Genomic DNA, 6,816 nt, shown 5'->3' with positions numbered 1-6,816 from the left:
GAGATCCATAGTAAAATAGGAAAACTATAACTGAAACAGTTATAACTATAAATAGAAATGCTATCCAATCACTGTCCAATATGATTTTTGATTTCCAAGAATTGTTGGTGATTGAAATAACTATCTAGATAAAATAAGTGTCATCAACTAGTACACTTGTGGTAGAAATTTAAAACTTTTGTATTGGGAGCAGGACTTCTACATCCTAATTCTGATTATTTGGGTAGTTTCTTTGTTGATTTCCAAAGGTTCAGTAATAGACACTTCTTTGCTCTAGGGAACTGCTGTGTTTTATTTTTAATTAAATCTGAGACTTTGAAAGTCACTCTTTTTTCACTGTAGCTGTTAAAATGAGATTAGAAAACAGTATTTGTCTGAGATTTTACTTTACTTCAGAGGGTTAGCATGGGATCCCCATATGAAGGCACAGAGGCTGCTCCAGGAACAGTGTCTCTGCTCTTCACATCAAGTACTTTAGAACAGAAAGCACTGCATGAAATGTAAGTGCATTAAAGACGGTTGCATATACATGTTTGGCTCACCTTCCAATTGTGGTAGCCATGTGGTCACCATATTTAATATATCTAATATTGTTTTTAAATATTTTTATTAAGTATTTTCCTCAATTACATTTCCAATGCTATCCCAAAAGTCCCCCATACCCGCCCCCCCACTTCCCTACCCACCCATTCCCACTTTTTGGCCCTGACATTCCCCTGTACTGGGGCATATAAAGTTTGCATGTCCAATGGGCCTCTCTTTCCAGTGATGGCCGATTAGGCCATCTTTTGATACATATGCATCTAGAGTCAAGAGCTCCAAGGAACTGGCTAGTTCATAATGTTGTTGCACCTACAGGGTTGCAGATCTCTTTAGCTCCTTAGATACTTTCTCTAGCTCTTCCATTGGGGGCCCTGTGATCCATCCAATAGCTGACTGTGAGCATCCACTTATGTGTTTGCTAGGCCCCGGCCTAGTCTCACAAGAGACAGCTATATCAGGGTCCTTTCAGCAAACACTTGCTAGTGTATGCAATGGTGTCATCATTTGGAAGCTAATTATGGGATGGATCCCTGGGTATGGCAGTCTCTATATGGTCCATCCTTTTGTCTCAGCTCCAAACTTTGTCTCTGTAACTCCTTCCATGGGTGATTGTTTCCAATTCTAAGAAGGGGCAAAGTGTCCATACTTTGGTCTTCCTTCTTCTTCAGTTTCATGTGTTTTGCAAATTGTATCTTATATCTTGGGTATACTAAGTTTCTGGGCTAATATCTACTTATCAGTGAGTACATATCATTTGAGTTCTTTTGTGATTAAATGTTCAGCATCCTTAATCATCAGAGAAATGCAAATCAAAACAACCCTGAGATTCCACCTCACACCAGTCAGAATGGCTAAGATCAAAAATTCAGGTGACAGCAGATGCCGGCGAGGATGTGGAGAAAGAGGAACACTCCTCCATTGTTGGTGGGATTGCAAGCTTGTGCAACCACTCTGGAAATCAGTCTGGCAGTTCCTCAGAAAATTGGACATAGTACTACCGGAGGATCCCGCAATACCTCTCCTGGGCATATATACAGAAGAAGTCCCAACCGGTAAGAAGGACACATGCTCCACTATGTTCATAGTAGCCTTATTTATAATAGCCAGAAGCTGGAAAGAACCCAGATGCCCCTCAACAGAGGAATAGATACAAAAAATGTGGTACATTTACACAATGGAGTACTACTCAGCTATTAAAAGGAATGAATTTATGAAATCCCTAGGCAAATGGCTGGACCTGGAGGGCATCATCCTGAGTGAGGTAACACAATCTAATATTTTTTTTATAATTTATCCATTTGTATGCTATGAATGTAATCCTTACATTAAATTTCAGAATGTTCAAAATACGTACTACATTTATTTACCAATTTTTGAATATGTTATATCTTTGTACTATAAACATCTAAGTCTCTTCAAACATGGCATACTTATTGCTATGATTCCTAAATGTTTTATTCTCAATAATTTCATGTACTTTTGAGCTTTATCCAAAGAATAGCAAGAGAGAAAGTTAGTCATACTTATGTTCTTTGTGGTTCATACAGAACTAGACAGTTTTCCCCAAATTAGGATATTACAAAAATATCAAGACTGACAAAAAAATCTCTCTTGATTCACTAGTCTTCTTGCAATCTTTTCAGTATATGTTACAAATGCTGTGATCCCCTCCACTGTGAGGCTTTCAACACGTGCCAATACATGGGATCTGTCTGTTGGCTCCCAGAATGTGATGAAAGTAATACTTTTTATATACAAATCACTCCGCTTCGGGTATTTGATTATAGAGTAAAGAATAGATTTATTTTTTTTAATCTACAAGTTTTCCTACAACCAGGTCCAAAAATTATTACTAGCTTATTGATGTATTCATTAAGCAACTCAATAAACTCAAATCAATTAATCGAATTGTTATGGGTATGAACAAAAGAAAATGGTTTCAAAATATTTAAACTACTTGTTAAAAGTCACCATTAGCTAATAACATCTGTACCGATTAACATGAGTCAAACTATCAAATGTTGGACTCTTGAACTGATATGTAAGATAATCATAGAAAACAATGGAACATCAAAGAAAAATTTATTTTATAAGTTTAAAGATTTTTGAATAAATTTTATTGTAAACGTGTTTTCCAATATCTATAAATAATGTATCATCTCTCAAATTTGGAGTAAACAACTACACAACTCAACATTTTAAACATAGAGAAGTGTATGAATTCTATCCTACAACATTGAAACATTGTAGTCTTAACACTATAATTTATCCTCAATATTTTTGGTAAAATGTTTTTCTATGAATTTACAAAGGAACACTTCCACTGTATTCCTCCCAGAGCAGCAAGTATATTTAGATAAAATTTGTAGCTTTAAACATTGATTTATCACCTCCTATAATGATATATGTTATTTAAATAGCAGAATATACAAGTGTAATGTAAAATAATACATTTAAGTATCTTAATCATGTAAAGTATAATGTATGATATAACACAAGGGATTGTTCGTGAAAAGCAAATTTAAGAATTCCAATACATGACACGTCATTTCCTGAGAAATTATCATGCATTTGGTTAGAGATAATGCAAAATTTTCAACATGTTTTTGTGAATGAGCAATGACAGTATTGAAACACAGGGATATAGTAGCTAGGGTACACTACTAGTTTTAAAGACCCTCCATTGTCACCCTTGTAAACAATTGTTATTTCAGATGACATTAGAAAATGTGATAGTTATCAACAGAGAATCTGTCTGTCTAATTTGGATATCATTGCCTTAAATTTCCTTGGTCCACCAAAAATGATCATATTTCCATATGATGGAGGAAGACATGAATGACCACACTCATTAGTGAGAGAAGTACATGTGAGGAATGAGCCCATAGTTGATAATCACAAAGCCTGTGGAAAATGAGCACTAAATATTTTCTTGAAAGTGTTGCAGTTTCTTTTTTCCAGGTAATGAATACATTTTTGTTGAAAATGTCAGTATTTTAATATCTAGCTCTTCTATCCCATTACTTTGTACAGTGAAAAATGTAACATGATTCAAAATATTCATGTTATTTACCTGACTTGTAAAAAGGTACTGCCTGAGGGTTAAGCTGCATTAATGATGAAGTCTGAGCATCAGGGTCACAGGACCACAAGATGAAAACACATGCCTTGGAAGTTGTTTAACTAAAACGAGTCCAGATTTGTATCCTTGACTTCACAATCCCTCTGCTTTCTGTCCTGTCTTTTTGATTCAGGTTTATGAATCTGTTTCTCCCTATGTCTGTGTGTCTATCTCTATGTGTGACTTGTCTGTGATATGAGCTGTGTGCGAGTATATGTTTGGTAGCTGTCTATGTGTGAGTGATGTGGCAGTCTTTTGTATGTGTGTGTCAGTGAGTTTCATCCTATTCACTGAACAGCATAGAAAGCATTATATTGATACGGAATGGATACTTTAGAGAAAATTTGAGCAGAGTTTCACAGGAGATTAAGTTATTGGCTCTAACTCATGTCAACTGACTCAGACAGCATGCATCATTATTTATCAACCAGTAAACATAGATGGTTGCTTTTAACCTTTATAATAGAGTTTAGGATGCTGCTTTCAAATTTTGTATTATCTGCTTTCAGCAAATAATACACATTTGTTGCTCAGTGTCAGGGCATGGAAGATGGTAGCTATGCATTAACTTAGGGTCAAAGTCGACTGCATGGGAAATTCAAGGCAAGTTGATTAGTTTTTGGTGTTCTCTTAAAGGCAGATTAAATAGAATTTTAAGTTTTAAGTAACCTCAAGATCCAATTATTAATTTTGGCTGTGAAATGCCCTTTAGAAAGTAAAAAACAGTTTCCAAATGTTTCATTGCTATAATACTGAGTTTGCTTCATTTCACACTCAAGTTTATATTCTTAACAGGAACTAGATGCTAATTCTAAATTAACTTGAGAGGAATTGAGAGTTAGCCACCATGATCTCATATGTATAAACTTGGTACATCTTATTTAAAGTGTACCAAGCAAGAGTGTTCCAGCATGTGTATTTTCAGGTAAGAAATGATACGTCTCTCCATATAAAATAACTCAGAACAAAATAGCATAATAACAGTGAAGAAATAAAAGGTAAAAGCATGTATGGATATTTGGATTTTAAAGTATATAATAAAATACATATAAAATAAAATATATTAAATATTAGCAAAGACATGTTAAAATTTTTTAAAAACTTAAAAATAACTCATTAATTTATCAGCAAAACCAAATTGATGCAGTTTCTGAACTTATACTTAGGTATAAATTGATTGTGCATCATGTATGTAAAGAGATCAGGAGAAATGTTTTCATGGAACAACAGGTACCACCATGGATAATAAGGGGCCTGTTGTGCAGACCAATTTATCCATCAGATTATAAGATATCTGGTGCTGAGGTTACTACAACTTGCCAGGAAGTTTCAGACCATAAAGTTTTCAGGCTATTCATAAAATCATAAGGTCTCAAGTGATGACTAAATTTGCTATTACAGTACTCAAACAGTCCCAAGTTAAGATCACCTGAAAATATAATAATAATAATAATAATAATAATAACAACAGATAGCAGGACAAAGTTGTCTTTCAGTCTGTAGGTTGACAAGCCCTCTTCTGATGTCTTTGTATACATTACCAGCTAATAGTTTGGACTCTGGTATAATTTTTGATGGCAGGCTGCTTTTGTGCTATAGTTTTTTTTTTATAATCACTAATAATTAATACCTATGTGTCCATAAGAGGCACTTGACAAAATACATATTGGTCATTGGCAGGAGCAGTGGTGACTTTTCCCCTTCTACCAGTGTAATGAAATGGTGCAACCATATGCCAGCCTTATGTAATGGGAAAGGACTACATTCGGCTCCTAAGAAAGTGGCTGAAGTTTACATACTTAATATGGTGATTAAAACTGAGACATCTTGTAAAATACATTTGTCTTGGTCACTCTCAGTCATACATCATGTATTTGTCAAAGAAAATTAGCAAACTGAAAATTCAGTGAAGCTCAATTTTTAGTTTATTAAATAAGGAACATTTTAAAGCAAACAATAATTTAAAAAGTGACTTTTTGTATAGGAATCCATTTGCCCAAAAGTTCAAACCAAGCATTGCTAAGTGGAATTTTGTAAGACTAAAAGGCTTCTGCACAGCACAGAAAAAAATTAACTGGATGAAGAGAAAGTCCACACTATGGGATAGAACTTTTGTTAGCTATCCATCAAAGAAAGGACTCATACCAAAAATATGTAAAGAACTCCAGTAATAAAGAACCGAACTAAGAAATGACTCCTTCCACAATATGTAGGCCTGAGACCTGAAAAGAGTGTGCAAAAGAGGAAAAAAAGAATGGTTGAAAAAGATATCTAAAAAAAGTTCACCATTGGTAAATTTTAGGGAAATGAAATCAAAGCAAAGCTGAGAAGTAACATTTAGGAAATTTATATGTATATGTATATGCATATGTATATATATTTGAGAAGATGCAGCCATAAGATCCTGCTGTAAGACATTAGGCACCTGGGGCTGATGAGCCTTGACTCTATAATAATGCAAAGTGAACCAAGTCATGAAGACCAATCCAGTAAACGGCACGCCTCCATAACTCTGCATCAGCTCCAGCCCTCAGTTTCCTGCCCTGTTTGAGTTTTATTCCTGACTTCTTTCATTAATGTACAGTGCAGTGGAAGCACTGTGGAAGGATAAGATAAAGAAAGATCAAGTGTCTATAAGTGTATGATTTTATTCCATTGGTCAACCTGTTTGTCTCTGTATCAATACTATGCAGTTTGCTAATGGGATTGCAAGTTGGCACTAGCACTCTGGAAATCAATCTGGAGGTTCCTCAGATTTTTGTAAGACTTGCCTTGGACATGGGGTCTGTTCACAGTAGTAAAACCCTAACTAATACAGAAGTTGGTACCAGGGACTGGGGTATTGCTGTGATAGGCCTGACCATGCTTTTATTTGAAAGAATGTGGATTTTTGGGACTTTGGATTTGGAACACAGTGGGATACTTTAAATGGGGCTTAATGGGTCATCCTAGTAGGAAGATGGAAGACTTTGTTGCTAGAAGTAATTTGAACTGTGTTGACCTGGCCCAAGAGATTTCAAAGGAGAAGAATTTCAGAATGTGGCATAAAAACTGTTTTTATGGTATTTTGGTGAAGAATGAGACTACATTTTGCCCTTGTCTGAAAAGTCTGCCTGAGGCTAAGGTGAAGAGACCCAGATTAATTGCATTGT

The sequence above is a fragment of the Mus caroli genome, unplaced genomic scaffold (assembly GCF_978045245.1).
Source record: "Mus caroli unplaced genomic scaffold, Mus_caroli_1 scaffold_17, whole genome shotgun sequence".
Classification (NCBI taxonomy): Eukaryota; Metazoa; Chordata; class Mammalia; order Rodentia; family Muridae; genus Mus; species Mus caroli.
The sequence above is the reverse complement of the archived record's forward strand: the minus strand, read 5'-3'. Positions refer to the sequence as shown.